The 17,907-nt window shown below is 36.2% G+C and overlaps 1 protein-coding gene across 10 annotated transcripts in view; it reads right to left on the bottom strand.

The window, feature by feature from the left end:
* The window catches only part of LOC130049808 (uncharacterized), a 67,246-nt gene that overhangs the window by 20,427 nt on the left and 28,912 nt on the right, over window positions 1–17,907 (bottom strand). For 3 of the 10 annotated variants that reach the window (XM_056147875.1, XM_056147874.1, XM_056147880.1), the window contains exons 2-4: window positions 10,355–11,617; window positions 8,469–8,526; window positions 5,371–5,420 (exon numbers count right to left, since the gene is read on the bottom strand). The gene's annotated coding sequence lies outside the window, so the exon portion shown is untranslated. Of the gene's footprint in view, window positions 1–3,440; window positions 3,548–5,370; window positions 5,421–8,468; window positions 8,527–10,354; window positions 11,618–17,907 lie in introns of all 10 variants that reach the window. The other 7 variants (XM_056147877.1, XM_056147876.1, XM_056147882.1 and 4 more) reach the window with 7 other exon arrangements.

Below are 17,907 nucleotides of genomic sequence, written 5' to 3'. Positions count from 1 at the left end.
GGAAGAAAAAGAACCATTATTAAAATATACATGTATGTGATAAACAATGTAATTTACTGATTTTTCCTTTCAAATCGGAACTCCCTATTTTTCTGTTAGTGTTAATTACAAATAACTGTTTCTAGACAAACAAATGTTTATGAACTTCAGAAGGAGCTTTCAGATTTACTGTGCTCGGTTTACTGTCCTACTTTCCAGACTACTTAGAATTAAATTGTGATAAATTTTCACTCTCTCTCTGGACAGACAAATAGCTCTTCTTCTGCCTTAAAATCGACAACTTTATGTTCTCCTTCAAATATACCGTCTTTCCTCGATTCCTAAAAATAGCTTCTTTAACAAAACGAATAAAGGTTTCGGAAAGTATCGTACTTTTTCATTAGATTTTATATACGATCCCGATAGTTTCCGAAGCTACACGATAAACGATTTTCACAATAAACGGAAAACCTGATACACGCAAAACACGATACACGATAGACCTGATAAACGCAAAACACGATAGAAAACGGAAAACCTGATACACGATAGGATAGGATACACGCACGATACGATAGGATACACGCACGATACGATAGGATACACGCACGATAGAGCACGATAGGAATGTCAAGAATAACGTTGCGGGTACTGTACCACCGGGAGCCATGATTTGAACAAACTTGAATCTGCAATATGTCAGGAAGCTTTCAGGTAAATTTCAGCTCTTCTGGCCCAGTGGTTCTTGAGAAGAAGATTTTTAAATGACCCCACCCTATTTTTGCATTTTTGTGATTATCTCCCCTTTAAAAGGGACATGGCCCTTCATTTGAACAAACTTGAAAGCCCTTCCCCCAAGGATGCTTTTGGCCAAGTTAGGTTGAAATTGGCCCAGTGGTTCTGGAGAAGTCGAAAATGTGAAAAGTTTACGGACAGACGGACAGACAGACGGACGCCGGACAAAATGTGATCAGAATAGCTCACTTGAACCTTCGGTTCAGGTGAGCTAAAAACATGTTAAGATTTTAAAAATAGGAGCACAACTAAAGCTGTATACATACTAGAATCGGATATGGTACCGTATTTTTGTCATTTTTCACCAAAAACTGGTTATTTTGTAAAGGTTTTGCCATACTGGTTTCATGTTGCCCAAAATATTTAAAGTATTTTTATAATATACATCTTTTCAATTGACCATAAATGCAAAAATATTTTAGGGCGAGCTAGGAGCACTATTTTTATTTTTCAAAAAACGATATTCCGGATTGCTGAAAAATATTACGGTTATAATGCGCTGGTGTGGTAAACTTGAATTTTACAGAAAATATGGCTGGTTTAAGTATCTTATGGAGAAGGAAACTACGTTTTTTATTTCGGGTCATGTACATCGGTCATTTTAGTTTGGTGTTTATTTTTAAAGCAAGGGAAATTCCCTCACCTAATAATAGTTTTCGGTAGCAGCTTGTTTTGCCCTTTTACTATAGATGTTCATTTTCAATACCTAGTTGTTTTCATCTTTTAAAGTCGTTCACAAAGCATCTTCATTGCATCGTTGCTTAAAAACTGTGTACAATTTTGGTAGTTTTACATTATTATCATTAAACGAAACGACAGTTACCGAAACTGTTAGGCCTAGTGACTGAAATGAACACGGCACGGCGTTTTCTTTCAATTTGGGATATCGGAAAATATTCAGGCTTCACGCAAGTATTCTTGTATGGTACTGATATCATATCGAATAATTTTTGCTTTATTTATTTTACAAAATTGTTACTACGCAGCTTTAGACTGTCAACATTCGAAATAACTGTTTTATTTAACCTAACTTTACGTACATTGGGAGCAAGTCCTTCTTTGATTTACAGTACACCCAAGTTTCGGGCTGAATATTAGCATGACCTTGTCAGGCAAAGATGAATTCAAAATAACAGATTTAAACTACAATATGACTTACTATAGCATGCAGCATTGCCGCCAGATAAATCTGACACAGTAAATTATGTAAGCAATTCATAGATAGCGATCCACGTTATCGATGAGACATGACGTCATCTGTTGTAAGACATGACGCATTTTATGCTTCGATAGGCGGATCAAGTAAACCCCATATGAAAATACTCAATATACCGGGTTTTTTTTATTTCACATATGATATCGTTGTACATATCAAGAGTTTTTTATTTTTATGTAACTTTACTTGTAAACAAACACTGTGCATTTTGTTTTTTGTTTGAGGGGAGGGGGTAAGACAATACAGTATTTATTGTGCATGTTTAATTCCGTTGATTTTCAATTTCATGGTCTAGTTCGAAGGCCTATCAACGTATCAGTGTTCCATTGTCCAATGTAACATTAGAAAAGAAAAAATAATCTTGGTTGTCAAGGAGGTGTGTCCCCATGCCAAGTTTCATTTATACAATATAAACAAATATTTTTTTCAGCGTGCGCATCAAATCAAATTGAGTGATACAAGTAAAATTAAATTATGACAGATGGACTGAATGCTATATTATATATGTTTTGCCAATTAATAAACTGGACATGTGTTGTACCAATAAATATATCTTAATTTAATAATCCAGCCTACAATAGCAACAGGAAATTGTGCTTAAATTGTCCAATCTTAAAAACGTGTGTGGTGGCGGTGGTTTTAAAATCTCGGTTTCAAATGCAATTAGCTCACACACAAAAATATATAGACAACATTATTTGACGATTTGCATTTTAGTTGCTTCTATTCATACACGCTATCAGGATATGGGGCTCATGGCGGGTGTGACCTGTCAACAGGGGATGCTTACTCCTCCTAGGCACCTGATCTCACCTCTGGTGTGTCCAGGGGTCCGTGTTTGCCCAACTATCTATTTTGTATTGCTTGTAGGAATTATGAGATTGATCACTGTTCGTTATCTTCACCTTGCACGCTACACAACAGTACTGAATCTATAACTTCATGATCGATCGAGAGAGAGAGAGAGAGAGAGAGAGAAAGAGCATCAGTAATTGTATACAGGTACGGGAAGTTTAATCAATCAAATCTTAAATGTACAATATTATTCTTATTAATTAACCATTCCATTTCATTCTGATATATTTAATTTCCCTTTTCTCCATTTTAAATTATTCGGATGGCGCGAGTTTGGACTGCTCCCTCTCCCTTTTTTAAACCGATGTTACGTGCCTAGCTATCTAACGCCCTCTCCGTCAAAAATTAAATATATAATCTATATTACTACAACTTCATTGGATTTACTAGATTTTTTTTTACCACCGTAATACATGTTAATGCAAGCGAACAATCTAGGCCTTTTTAAAATTATTTTTTCCATCTTTGATAGCAAAATGTATTCAGTCCATGAAGAGCAAAATGGACCCAAAACCCATGGCAAGCGAAGATGAATTTTACCCCCCTTTTCGGGTGTTATAACTGACAAAAAAAAATAGTATGTTTTATAACTTACATTCAGAAGATGGGTAAGTTCGTGAGTCACTGAATAAACAAAAAATCGTCCGCATTCTTATTTCAATCACGTTGTCAACTGTACACTTTTTGATATTTCTACACTACCTGTAAACATGTAGACAGCAGATCTAAATCATCTAATATTCTTAAAATTTACAATAAAAATTATACATTAAAAGACATGTGGTGCACTAATATAAATGTCAATCTTTTAAAATAATCGCACAAATAATCCAATGCTTTTACTTGTCATTTCATGGTCCACATTTCTTTGAGCTGCTATAATTCATGCTATTTATCAAATTGAAATCAATGTCAATTTATACCATGTGATATTCGTTTGTTCATTTACAAAGTCAAATGATCCTTCTTTTATTTGGTGAACTCGTGTTGCTCGTGCTGTGAGACAATGTGCCGACTAACGCGTACAGGTGTTTGTGTACGGGATGTCGAGAATTTGGGCGTTTCATAAAGGTGTGAACGTCTGCGGGGAAGTCTGCATACGGATATATATCAATATCTTAATATATCTATATACAAGAAATAATCCCGATTTACAAACATGTTGAGGTTTCTACTTAGAGATAATTAAAATCCATTTAGCGACACTGTCCACTCTATTTCTGGGTTGTTTTTTTTAAAAACAATTTATCTGCTTCAAACATATAAACGTCAAAAGTTAATACAGAACGGACGTCATAAGTTGAATTGAGATGAATTGTTTTGAATAGCAAACTCCAACATGTAAACAATTTAAGCAAGTTATCAAATCAGTATGATAATTCTTTAGAGATAGATAGTGAAGGTACATTTTTTAAAACTAAATTACTATTTTAAATTTACAATAATATATATCATTAAATAATATGAATATATACAAATTGCTGTTTTGTACGTTTTAATTTTCACCCACTAATACTTCGCTTAGTATTTTTTTTTTATCACACGAAGGTGCACGGTGCCACAAAGGAGGCACAAATGTCAGATCTCCATGGACTTAAAGGTCTACCTCGCTCAGAAAATTAAGACTTCAGAGGTGCCGACAATGTTAAAGGTCCACCGTGTTTTATTTTTTAAAAATTAGTTTTAAAAATCCATTATTGTAATTAGTTACTATAATTACTCAAGTTTAACCAAAATCATACAGCTGTCTCTCTTTTTATCCTCAATTATATCAATTTTAATGGAAGTTGATACAAATAGATATATGCAACTTGAAAATATAAACTCGTCTTTGAGATAGACGGTAAAACAATACTATTTGCTGTGGTCCTTTCACTGCAAGGAATTTTAATTTTTAATCACGATTTTTCAATTATGTCCAATACAGCGGGATAAAAATTGTAGTGTTATGTAGTGGGAGGGGTGGGGGGGGGGGGGGGGCAATATATCACAAATTTAAACATCGTGATAGAAAATATTCAAGTTCCTAGTATTTTAACAGTTGTGATTTACAACCAGAATAAGCCCAAAAAATATATATCAACCTATGCGTTCATTTTTTGTGTATTACACTGTGATTCTCATAACGTCAACATCATGACGTTATATAGTTTTTCTGTTGAAAAGCAACACTAAGTTTAAACGACTGTAAAACGAAAACTAGAAAAGATATAGTTATAAAATAAATTGTTCTATAACCTATAAATCCTAAAGCATCAACTGTGAAAGTCTCATTTATTTTGGCGAAAGGGACAATTTTAGTACTTTGTGGCTCTGGTTCTTTGAAATTTTTGACAGATGACACACGACGATACACAGAGAACAATAGCAATAGGTCACCCAAGTGACTCAGGTGACCTAAAATAGCCAATATTATTAAGTTGTGACTAGACATTGATATCCTCCTTTAAACACTCCATGTCATTCATATCCAGAGTCACAAATACAGGTAAATTATCCATGTAATAAAGAAACTCTTATAATACCACTCTGTTTTTATCTTCCTTTTCTCTTTCACACAGCTGTCCTGAGGATTCTGTTAAAAGTAATCTAAGTTGTTAATAATTCTATGATTCTATTATAGATTGTACAATTATAACTTAAGATAAATTTGAATTATTGTTAGTATACATACAATGTTTGTTTGAGTCAATGTGGAGTGCAAAACAATGGAATTTCCTAATGCCAATGGACATTACTCTGCAAAAATATTTTTACTTGACCTAAATATTTAACAAACTTGACCTATGTAATTTTGTGATACATTGGTCCGTGTTTGCCCAACTATCTATTTTGTATTGCTTGTAGGAGTTATGAGATTGATCACTGTTCGTTATCTTCACCTTACATCCTGGACATTAATTCAAAATGACCACGTATGACTGAAGAGTCTAACAAGAGAGGTAGTGACTGAGACAACCAAAGACTGAAGAGTCTAACAAGAGAGGTAGTGACTGTTTTTTCACCACACATCCACAATTAGAGGTAAACTGGATATGACCTTAAAATAGAGATCATGGTAGGCATTAGCATGATAAAGAACCCTCACTACTATGACCTTAAATTGATGAGGTTTCAATAAGAGAAAAACAATCTTGAATGGGACACAAAATAATATACGATCTTAAATATCTCATCTTATTTTCATTATTTCCAACTTATCTAACCTCTTTAAGAGGATAGAGAGTATTGAGCAAATTTCCCTTAACACCAAAATCTTTCCACGAGGGAAGATTAAAAAATATCATTTTGAATTTCTAACTGATATTGGCCTTGTGATTACTAAACAAATTAGAAGATGGGAATAGTTATGAGAAGACAGGTAGGACAGAATTTGATCAGGAAAACTCTCATGTAAGCTTTAACCAATACTGAGATCATAACAAGAGGACCACAGGCCTTATCCGTCACCTGAGTACTAGTGAAAAAGTATCACTATTCCAAAGAGCTATGAAATCTAGACGAACAAGAGGCCCATGGGCCACATCGCTCACCTGAGTCACTTTGGCCCATATCTGAAGACTTTCCATATATATTTGCATGTAAAACCTTAGTCCCTATTATGGCCCAAACTACCCTTTGCAAACTTGAATTTACACTACGTCAGAAAGCTTTCATGTAAATGTCAACTTCTTTGGCCCAATGGTTCTTGAGAAGAAGATTTTTAAAGCTTTTTCCTATATTTGTATGTAAAACTTTGACCCCCCCCCCCCACTTGTGGCCCCATCCTACCCCCCGGGGGCCATTATTTGAACAAACTTGAATCTTCACTATGTCAGAAAGTTTTCTTGTAAATATCAGTTTTTCAGATTCAGTGGTTATTGAGAAAAAGATTTTAATTATATATTTGTATGTAAAACTTTGATCCCCCTTGGAGCCCCATCCTACCCCAGGGGCCATGATTTGAACAAACTTGAATCTGCACTATGTCAAAGTTTTCATGTAAAAATCAGCTTTTCTGGCTTAGTGGTTCTTGAGAAGAAGATTTTTAAAGTTTTCCCTATATATTTGTATGTAAAACTTTGATCCACCCCTTGGGGCCCCATCTTATCCCCGGGGGCCATGATTTGAACAAACTTGAATCTGCACGATGTCAGAAAGTTTTCATGTAAAAATCAGCTTTTCTGACTCAGTGGTTCTTGAGAAGAAGATTTTAAAGATTTTTCCTATATATTTGTATGTAAAACTTTGATCCCATATTGTGGTCCCATCCAACCCCAGGGGCCCATGATTTGAACAAACTTGAATCTGCATTATGTCAGGAAGCTTTCATGTAAATCTCAGCTTTTCTGGCTTAGTGGTTCTTGAGAAGAAGATTTTTAAAGTTTTTCCCTATATATTTGTGTGCAAAACTTTGATCCCCCCTTGTGGCCCCATCCTACCACCGGGGGCCATGATTTGAACAAACTTGAATCTGCAATATGTCAGGAAGCTTTCAAGTAAATTTCAGCTCTTCTGGCCCAGTGGTTCTTGAGAAGAAGATTTTTAAATGACCCCACCCTATTTTTGCATTTTTGTGATTATCTCCCCTTTGAAAGGGACATGGTCCTTCATTTGAACAAACTTGAAAGCCCTTCACCTAAGGATGCTTTTGGCCCAGTTAGGTTGAAATTGGCCCAGTGGTTCTGGAGAAGAAGTCGAAAATGTGAAAAGTTTACAGACAGACAGACAGACGGACAGACAGAGAGACGGACGCCGAACAAAATGTGATCAGAATAGCTCACTTGAACCTTCGGTTCAGGTGAGCTAAAAAATGACTGTTCTGAATATCTGCGCTAAATTCTAATGGTCAGCAACAGTATAAAACAAGAAGTGTAAAATTACCATTTTTTGTACATCCTTTTCTGCTATTCCTATGTATGCATTTAGATTTTATACACTATCAGCAAACTTACTGATAAATACCGTATACTAAGTTTGGCCCCACCCTGGGGTCAGAACCCCTACCCCTGGGATCATGAAATTTACAATTTTGGTAAAGGACTACTTGCTCTTTCCAAATATCCATTTAGTTTCAATTTAGTATAAATAACACTAAAGAAGATGTTATTTAAGAGTTATACACATTAACACTATATAGTAAGTTTGGCCCCACCCTGAGGTCAAAATGCCTACGGTGCTCTGGGGACCATGAAAGTTACCATTTTGGTAAAGGCCTTCCTGCTCTACATCACTATGCATTTAGTTTTTTGAGAATTGGTCAATTTTGGCCAGTTTTTGCCCTGCCCCTAGGGCACCAAGGGTGCTGGAGTCCTGAAATTTACAATTTATGCCCCCCCCCCCCACCCTGTGCTTCATGCCAAATATGAAAAGAATTGGACTGGTAATTGTCAAGAAGAAGTTAAATATGTCCAATTGTTCACACACGACCGACGAAAAGCAATTGCAATAGGTCACCTGAGCTGACCTAAAAACTCAGTTGTGAGTTTAAACATATTAAACCTGTTCTGAGATCATAAAAACTCAGCTGTGAGGTTAAATATGTTGAATCTCTTCTGAGATCATAAAAACTCAGCTGTGAGTTTAAACAAATTGAACCTGTTCTGAGTTCATAATAGTTTGATATCAATGTTACAACTGTTACCAGTGCCTGTTTTCTGTTCTTCTGTCTTTGTGATGCTGATATATCTAGCTGTTATCACCTGTGGAAACAAAAAATACACAGTTCATCATATACTAGCATGTGATACAGTTACTGTATTGAAACGTATTCAACAGAAAGAGTTACAATGCAAGAGCAGTCTTTGAAAAGTCCCAGGAGTGTGATGCCCGGGGCCTGGTAAAGTTCGGAGAATGGATGTGAAACTTGCAAATTCACAAGTCCGGGCAGAAATTTACTTTCATTAAACTTTTTAGGTCACCTGAATTCATTCAGGTGACCTATTGCTATCTGTTTTTGTCCGTCGTCGTTCGTCGTGCGTTAACATTTGAACATTTTCAGCTTCTTCTCTGAAACCCCTGAACCAATTTCAACCAATTTTGGCATATAGCATCTGTGGGTAGAGGGGAACAAAAATTGTGAAATTCGTGGTCCCTGCCCCCCTGGGGCCTGAGGAGTGGGACAAAAACCATCAAAATGAGTGTAATTTTAAAAAATCTTCTTCTTTACTCCTGGACATCAAGAAGCCAAACTGTGGGCATAATTATAATGAGCGTTGAGCCCTCTACCAAAATTGTGAAATTCATGGCCCCTGGGGCAGGGGTTCTTGTGTTAGGGTGGGGCTCTATTGGTCATATAGTGAAAATGTAGAAATTCTTTGAAAATCTTCTCTGTCTCTGGGTATTAAGTAGACAAACTAATAGCATGGTAATGATGAGCAAGGATGCCTCTTTATACCCCCCGCAACAAGTTGTGGGGGGGGGGGGGGTGTCGGGTTGTCCGTCTGTCCGTCCGTCCGTCTGTAGACGCAATGGTTTCCGGGCTCTAAAGCATTATCCTTTCCACCTACCGTCACCATATGATATATATGAACTACCCATGGGATGAAGATGTTCCCTATCAATTTTGGGGTCAAAAGGTCAAAGGTCAAGCACACTGGACATCGAAGTAGCAATATGGTTTCCGGGCTCTAAAGTGTTATCCTTTCCACCTACAGTCACCATATCAAACATATGGACTACCCATGGGATGAAGATGTTCCCTATCGATTTTGGGGTCAAAAGGTCAAAGGTCATGCGCACTGGACATCGAAGTAGCAACACTCAGAAAAGAGGTAGTTTATACCTATTACCAACACCCTTTGGGAGATTGGGGTAAGCAGGGGGTATTCTTAGTGAGCATTGCTCACAGTACCTCTTGTTAAAAATTGTGAAATTCATGGCCCCTGGATCAGGGGTTCTGGTGCTAGGGTGGGGCTCTATAAGTCATATAGTGAAAATGCATTATTTCTTTGAAAATCTTCTTTTCTGTCCTTGGGTATTAAGTAGACAAACCAATAGCATGGTTACGATGAGCAAGGATGCCTCTTTCAAAATTGTGAAATTCATGGCCCCTGGGTCAGGGGTTCTGGTATTAGGGTGGGGCCCTATTGATCATATAGTGAAAATGCATTTTCTTTCTTTGAAAATCTTCTCCTCTGCTGCTGGGTATTAAGTAGACAAACTAATAGTATGATAATGATGATCAAGGATGCTTCTTTCAAAACTGAAATTTATGGCCCCTGGGTCAGGGGTTCTGGTGCAAAGGCGGGGCTGACCACATAGCTATTCAATGTTTCTTCCATCCAAAAGTAAAATTCTTATATTTAAACACAAACCCAATTCAAACATTGGAAGGTTGTTACATGATACTCAGGTGACCTATAAGGCCCCTGGGCCTCCTGTTTCTGTGTTGTTTCTATTTTTGTCTGATACAATCAATTCAAATGAAAGATGGATACACCTGCCTGAAGTGCATGTGTTAAAACAATGTAAAGACTGCAATGGTTGACTGGGAAGAAAACAAGAGGCTTGTGAGTCACAATCACTCACCTGAGTTACCTTGGCCCTGCTCTTGTTCAGCTGTTCTTTGTTTTTCTTGCCCCAAATGTTACAACATAACTGAAATACAAGGTTAAAGATCAACAATCATGGTATGAAGCATAAGGTCTTGCCATAGTGACCATGCAATTGTTGAGAATATTTTCCTATATATATAATCTCATGCAAAACTTTGATCCCTATTGTGAATCCTCACTATCCACAGTGGCATGACTTTCTGGGTACTGATTTGATCAAACTTAAGTCTACACTACCTGGGTATCCTTGCATATCAACAAGGCAGTACTCCTTAAAGCCCTGTTGTTCTTGAGAAGAACGTTTTCAAAGATGTTTGTTATATATATGCTCAAGTAAAACTCCTATCCCCTAAAATACCCCACCCTGCCCTTGGAGCATTTCTATTCAGTTAGAAAATAAAAGAAACAAAACGCATGCATGGGTGTGGATTTTTTTCTTGACAGATATCCCGTGTGGATCGGGGTTAGAATAGGTCCCAAGTACCTCCATGCTTGTCGTAAGAGGCGACTAAATGGGGCGGTCCTTCGGACGAGACCGTAAAAAACTGAGGTCCCGTGTCGCAGCAGGTGTGGCACGATAAAGAACCCTCCCTGCTCAATCGCCATAAGTGCCGAGCATAGGCCTAAATTTTGCAGCCCTTCACCGGCAGTAGTGACGTCTCCATATGAATGAAATATTCTCGAGTGGGACGTTAAACAATATTCAATCAATCAATCAATCAAAAACTTGATGGTACCCTTGTCAGGAAGCCTTTATGTAAGTTTCAACTTTTCTGGCCCAGTGGTTCTTGAATAGATTTTTAAATGACTCCACCCTATTTTTCGATTTTCTTGATTATCTTCACTTTGAAAGGAACGTGACTCTTCCTTTGCACAGCCTGATTACCCAAGGATCATTTACATTTGTACCAAGTTTAATTGATGTTGGCCAAATGATTCTGGAGAAGTAAAAAATGTGAAAAGTTTGTGTACAGACAGACAGTGCACAAAAAGTGATCAGAATATCTCACTTGAGTTTCCAGCTCAGCTGAGTTAAAAACGTGAAACATTGATTTACAGATACACAGTTTGCTGATGACAAATAATAAAAACTCACTTAAGTCATCAGCTCTGCTGAGCTTTAAATTTTTCTAAAATCATGATGTCTAAGAATTAATGATACAGCTGTTTATACTACCACATGTAAATCCTTTCTTCCCCCTTTATGATGTCATGCACTACATCTAAGTATTATCACCTGTAGAAAAAACAAGAAATGATATAGAGAATCCATTATCACCTGTAGAAAAAACAAGAAATGATATAGAGAATTCATTGTCACCTGTAGAAATAAAGTGCACCGCCACGGCACATAATACGCCCGTCACATATTGTTAACAGTATAGATTGTACCCATTAAAACATTTTTTATATCACCTTAATTAAATGTCACAGTGACCTTAAAGTACGATGCGACACACCTTCTACCTAAGATGCATTAGTTGACCAATTTTGGTGATTCTAGGTCTAATAGTTTTCAAGTTATGAGCCAGACAAGTTTTTGCCATATATGGTCATATCTTCTTAATGAAAAGTCACAGTGACCTGGTTTTAATGTGCGACACACCTTCTACCCAAGATGTATCTACAGACAAAGTTTGATGATTCTAGGCCTTGTAGTATTTAAGTTACGGGTCGGACACAAAAAAGCTAACAGACGGACGGACAGAAGGACGGACATGAACGCCATACCATAATACGTCCCGTCTTGAGACGGGCGTATAAAAACAAGAAATGATATAGAGAATTCATCTTGCATACCAATCTATTTTGAATTGGTCGTATTCTCATGGTTCTTGTTCTGACATAAAAATATACAGTCAACTCTCGATAAACCATCACATCTTGTTCGTTTGAATTTATGGTGTTATAGCAAATTTAGCAATGAATTTACCTTCCGCTTCCCTGGGGAGAAATCTAGAGTTACTGTTCTTGTATACGGAAGATATATCTGTTTTTAATACAAGTTACAATACTTATGTTATCATGGTTATTATGAAAATGTAAAAATATCTGGTAATTTTGCTTTTTCAAATTGTCTAACATGATTAAAATAGTTTTATCAATAATATGGCTTGCTATAACAAATACAAAGTCTCGTGCTATTGGGGACAGCATTACTGAAAACTTCCCATCTAATAAATCACTGTAACTAATTGAGAAAGTCATCTAACTTTATCACTAGTGATCAGAATCGGTGAGAATTTCCACAATCAATGATTGCTTTACTGATATAATCGGACATAGAGAAATTCTATAATAAACATGATCATGTCATCTAACTACTTAAAAGTGTAAATAAATATTTTCCACGTTTATATTTGTAATTTCTATTGGTGAGATAGTGTAAATGAATATTTTCTTTGTGGATTTGTTATTCTTTTACTATCTTATAATATCCTGTAATTCCATATAATTATATAATTCAATGCTATTTTTTGAAGGGTTTTAACACGCCAAAAACAGATATAATTGTTTGCTTCAGCTATACCCCTATTATATAGTGAGACAGACATTAACTTAATGAAGAGAAATAGATCTTTTCACTCTACAATAACAGACTAGGGACGTAACATTAGGCGAAGTTTCGATACATGTGTTTGATTCAAATGATCAATGTTTTATTTCAATAAAAAAAGTGTAACCGCAGTAACTAATCAGTTTTTATTCAGTAACTCAATAGAAAATCCATGTATGCTATCAATTCTGTAAATTGTATAACTGATAAGAAAATACAACGTATTGACGATGCTGGTGTCACGCTGCATGAATTTCTGACACATTGTGCTAATCATACTACTGTTAATGTTAATTAAACCTAAAAATTAGGATTGTCATGCTGCCTGAATCTAAAAAAAATTTTTAATTCAGATTTACTTTTATTGAAATATTTTTAATGATGCAACCAAAAATAAACACAACCAAATATATGAATAGAATACAAATTAATTTAAAGAAACAACACACAGGCCTCGTGATGACGTGACAAAATAGTCAACTTGATGACGTAGGACACTGACTGGTGGAAGTAGACAGATTGTAAACACGAGTTCCTGGTATGTATTGAGTGCTTTACGAGTTCGATAACATGACGGAGCAAGTGGCGACTTCTGATCTGGTAAATAATAATGAAGTTGAACTGCGTTAAATGGGGCTCAGTCAAGGAAGGCAATTTAGATGAAGAGGTATTGAGCTTTTTACTTGATGTTGAAATGGAGCCCAGTCGCATTCCTCCGTTCCTACGACACAACCAGTGTTCAACGTCTTCTCGAACGCAATGCAACATACATCCAGTTACAACTTGTTTTCTTCTTTAATATCTAATTCAGCTTTTAACCATTGCACCTTTAAAGGGACTGGATCACGTTTTTCGAAAGTAATATTTTTCATTTATCATGTTAAAAAATAACAAGGTATGTTTGTAAAACACATGCCCCCCATGGTGCAAAATTGAAAAGAGTTATACGCACACCTCATTTAATTGATAGTATTATCATCAATTCAAAATATTGAGCAGACAATATCTTCCTATGTCAAGAGTGAATTGACCATGTGACCTAAAATTCAATAGGGGTCATCCACTCCTTATGCTGTACCAGTGTACCAAGTTTGGTACGTGTCAATCAAGCCAATAATTCTTAAAATATAGGAGACAATATATTACTATGTCCAGTTCAACTATTGACTTTTGACCTCAAAATCAATATGGGTCATCCTCTCCTGAAGATGTACCAATGTACTAAGTTTGATGTCTGTCAAGTAAAAGGGTTATCAAGATATTGAGTGGACAGTATTGACCCTTGACCTTTGATCATGTGACCTCAAAATCAATAGGAGTCATCTTCTTCTGAATATACACCAGTGTACTATTTAAAGTTTGATGTCTGTCGAGCAAAGGGTTCTGAAGATATTGAGTAGATAGTATATTCCAATGTTCAGGTTGCCCTTGACCTTTAAACATGTGACCTCAAAAGCTATAGGGATCATCTCCTCCTGAAGACGTACCAGTGTAACAAGTTTGATGTCTGTCAGGCAAAGGGTTCTCAAGATATTGAACGGACAATATATTCCTATGTCCAGTGTAACCCTTGACCTTTGACCATGTGACCTCAAAATCAATAGGGGTCATCTTCTCCTGAAGACGTACTAGTGTACTAAGTTTGATGTCTGTCAAGCAAAGGGTTCTCAAGATAGTGAACGGACAGTATATTCCTATGTCCAGTTTGACCCTTGACCTTTGACCATGTGACCTCAAAATCAATCAGGGTTTGACATTTACTTTTTTGAGCACTAGACCAGTCGGGCTACTTCAAATGATTTTTGCTAGACCTGACCTGAAATCCACTAGCCCCGACCAACTTTCCAGAAACTGATAGTTTCTCCATATTTAAATGTACTTATAGTCCAGTCATTCTAGCCAAAATTATAGTGTAACCTCAAACTAATTGCAACAGAAATGTTTTTGTTTGCAAACGGTGAGTCAAGGGATGCTCTAGCGTATATAAAAAATCTAGAGCACAAAACAAAGGGGAAACGTGTATTTTGGGGTCAAAATCGTACATTTTGATAAATGTTTTTTTTTTTAGAGGCGTAAAGCCTTATTTTGGAAGAAAAATCGATGAAAATGAGAAGAGTTAATATGAAACTTGTAAACATTGATTCTGGCACAAAATGATATACTAGATTTATATGAGACAGTTAAAGAAGTGATAATTAATTCATAAACATTATTTTACAGTTTGAGATTTTAAAATCATGAGTGTATCAGTGGCGGATTTAAGAAGGCGCAGCCCCACCCCCACCCCTAAAATTTTCAAAATTAAGGTAAATCGTGGTCTTTTGTTTAGAAAATTGTAAAACGATAAAAGCAGCAATAATTTCTTCCACTCTCGGAGAAATAAATGACAAAATGTTTTGATTTATTTGATTACTTTTATTGAAAGAACTTGCTCCCCCCCCAAAAAAAAACCCTTAAAATTTGCGTCATTTTATTAATTTCACTTTTATCCTAAATGACAGAAAATAGTAAAAATAACTACTTAGGAGACATATTTCAAGCCCTATAAAATCTGTAAAATCCATGCAGAAGTTCAAGGCAGCCCCCAGCCCAGACCCCCTGCCTCATAAACTTGCCCCCCCCCCCCCAAGTCGCAATTACTGGATCCGCCCCTGTGTATGATCCCATATAATTTTGTTTGCTCTGTTCGTTTGTTTGTCAGTCCGAAAATGTTTGTCAGTCCGAAAAATGTTTAAGTTTGGCCATAACATTTGAATGGTAAGTGACAGTATTTTCATATTTAATATGTGTATTCTTTGTGACAAAACCTTTAGATGGTACCAAACATTTTGACATTGTGACCTTGATGATTGACCTACTTTTCGTGACCTTGGAAAAAAAACTTGCTTAGGGTGTTGGGATTTGCTTACGAGTTAGAAAATTCACACTACATGTTTAGTGATAAATTGAATTGGGTGCATACAAATTAGCCGGGACGAGGGTATTGTTTTTGACCATTCCTCATTTCTTTCTCTACAAATATCTATAAGTTTCTTTGACAAATCTACAGTTCGGATGGAAATGCCATTAACGCCACGTTTCCTATCAGAAAAGCACAAAATATACAATTCTTGTCGAAGTAAAAAGTAGGTGTTGTTGAGCGAAGACCACGACTTGATCATTCATGATTAAGACTTGTAGATTTAGACACCAAATTTTCCTTTAAAAAAAATTATTGTGTGGGGATTAGTGTAGTCACGGCGACATTTTTTATGCACTCTTTTGCACGCATTGTTAAAGCAAGTCAGTAATTATAATGACATACATCATATCATATAAATGCGAATTAAAAACACCCGATCAATCGGACCTATATGTCACTGTGATAAAGAAATAATAGCAATACAAAGACAATAATTACGCATAGTGTTTTCTGTAAATCAAAGAATGTTTGTAAATATAAGCGGAATGCATGAACTGGGTGGTTTGCCAAGGGAAATTTGTTAATAAAAAATAATACAGCCTAAGTTGATATACACAATACAAGTAGTAAAAAATCTGTTCTGAGATTTAAGTATGCAGTACAAGGTAGTAAAACGTGACTCATCTTCTACACAATCTATTAAAAGTGATTGATTGTATATTGTTTAACGTCCCTCTCGAGAATATTTCACTCATATGGAGACATCACCATTGCCGGTGAAGGGCTGCAAAATTTAGGCCTATATACTCAGCGCTTATGGCCTTTGAGCAGGGAGGGATCTTTATCATGCCACACCTGCTGTAACACGGGGCCTCAATTTTTTCGGTCTCATCCGAAGGGCCGCCCCATTTATTCTCCCACGGGAACACAATCTAAAGAACACAGTGTAAATAGTATGTCTTCTAATTCTTCTCCTTTGTATCGACCCGTTTCTATTCTAATTGGAAGTATACCACATCTTCATAGTGCAAGTAAAGATCTTAGATATTTTGGAATGCTCGTGGAAAATTAATTTTCGGTTCTAAAATTTGTTTTGATATCTTTATATAAACATAACTTAATAGTTGATTTATTTTAACATGTACTAGCCACTGCTTCTTATAGTTATGAAGCAACTTGTTCTGAAATCACCAGTGTCACACAATAGTAACCTATTATATATTTTCTTTAGAATTTCAAGATTCAGATAATGACTTCATTTGTGATGTCCAGTTAGACTTATCATATTGATTCACACATGTTTAGTAATGTTGTCCATTGATAGTAGGCGATTCCAGTATCGTAAAGTTTATACAGTGTCAGTGGTAAGGAATCTTCCATCCGAATTCGCCATGTACATAGTGCAGGTAAAGGAATGAATCTGATAATGACGAAGTGCGCGATTCTGAACCATCTCAATGGTAGTTTCGGAGACCCCATACTACACTACAATAGTTCAAAACAAGCTACACAAACTAAGAAAAGTTTTTCGAAAGTTGAAATTCCTAGGTCTTTGTAAAAATGAATTTTCGAAACAATGGAGTCATTTCTGACGGCACTCGTCCTGTTTACACTTATGCTCCCTTTGTCTCTTAGTTGCACAATATATTGACTATCACCAAGATATGTATTGCAAAGTCAAGTGTTCTATCACTACCTGAAAATTAAAAAGTCGATGCAATTCACTTGTGAGGGACAAATGTCCAATGCTTGAAAAACATTTGATTTTACTAAATCATCTGGAAATTATTCTCATGTATGTACAATTAAAAGCTAAGTTCAAGGCCGCTCGTGTCATGGCCACATCAAACCTAAGATGCGATTACTCTTTCACCAAACGCTCGACATGTCGCGATAGACGGTGGCACGTTAAAGAAATCATTACAAGTGGTATTTCACCTACAACTACAAACAAACAAATAACCAAAAAGTACATTTACATTTGAAGGAATATTACAGGGTTCGAAATTAACTTTTTTAAGCACTAGTCCGTACGGACTAGTCACTGTTGATGTTCACTAGTCCGCAA

Source organism: Ostrea edulis, chromosome 8 (genome assembly GCF_947568905.1).
Source record: "Ostrea edulis chromosome 8, xbOstEdul1.1, whole genome shotgun sequence".
Lineage (NCBI taxonomy): Eukaryota > Metazoa > Mollusca > Bivalvia > Ostreida > Ostreidae > Ostrea > Ostrea edulis.
This window is presented reverse-complemented; position numbering and strand designations above follow the sequence as displayed.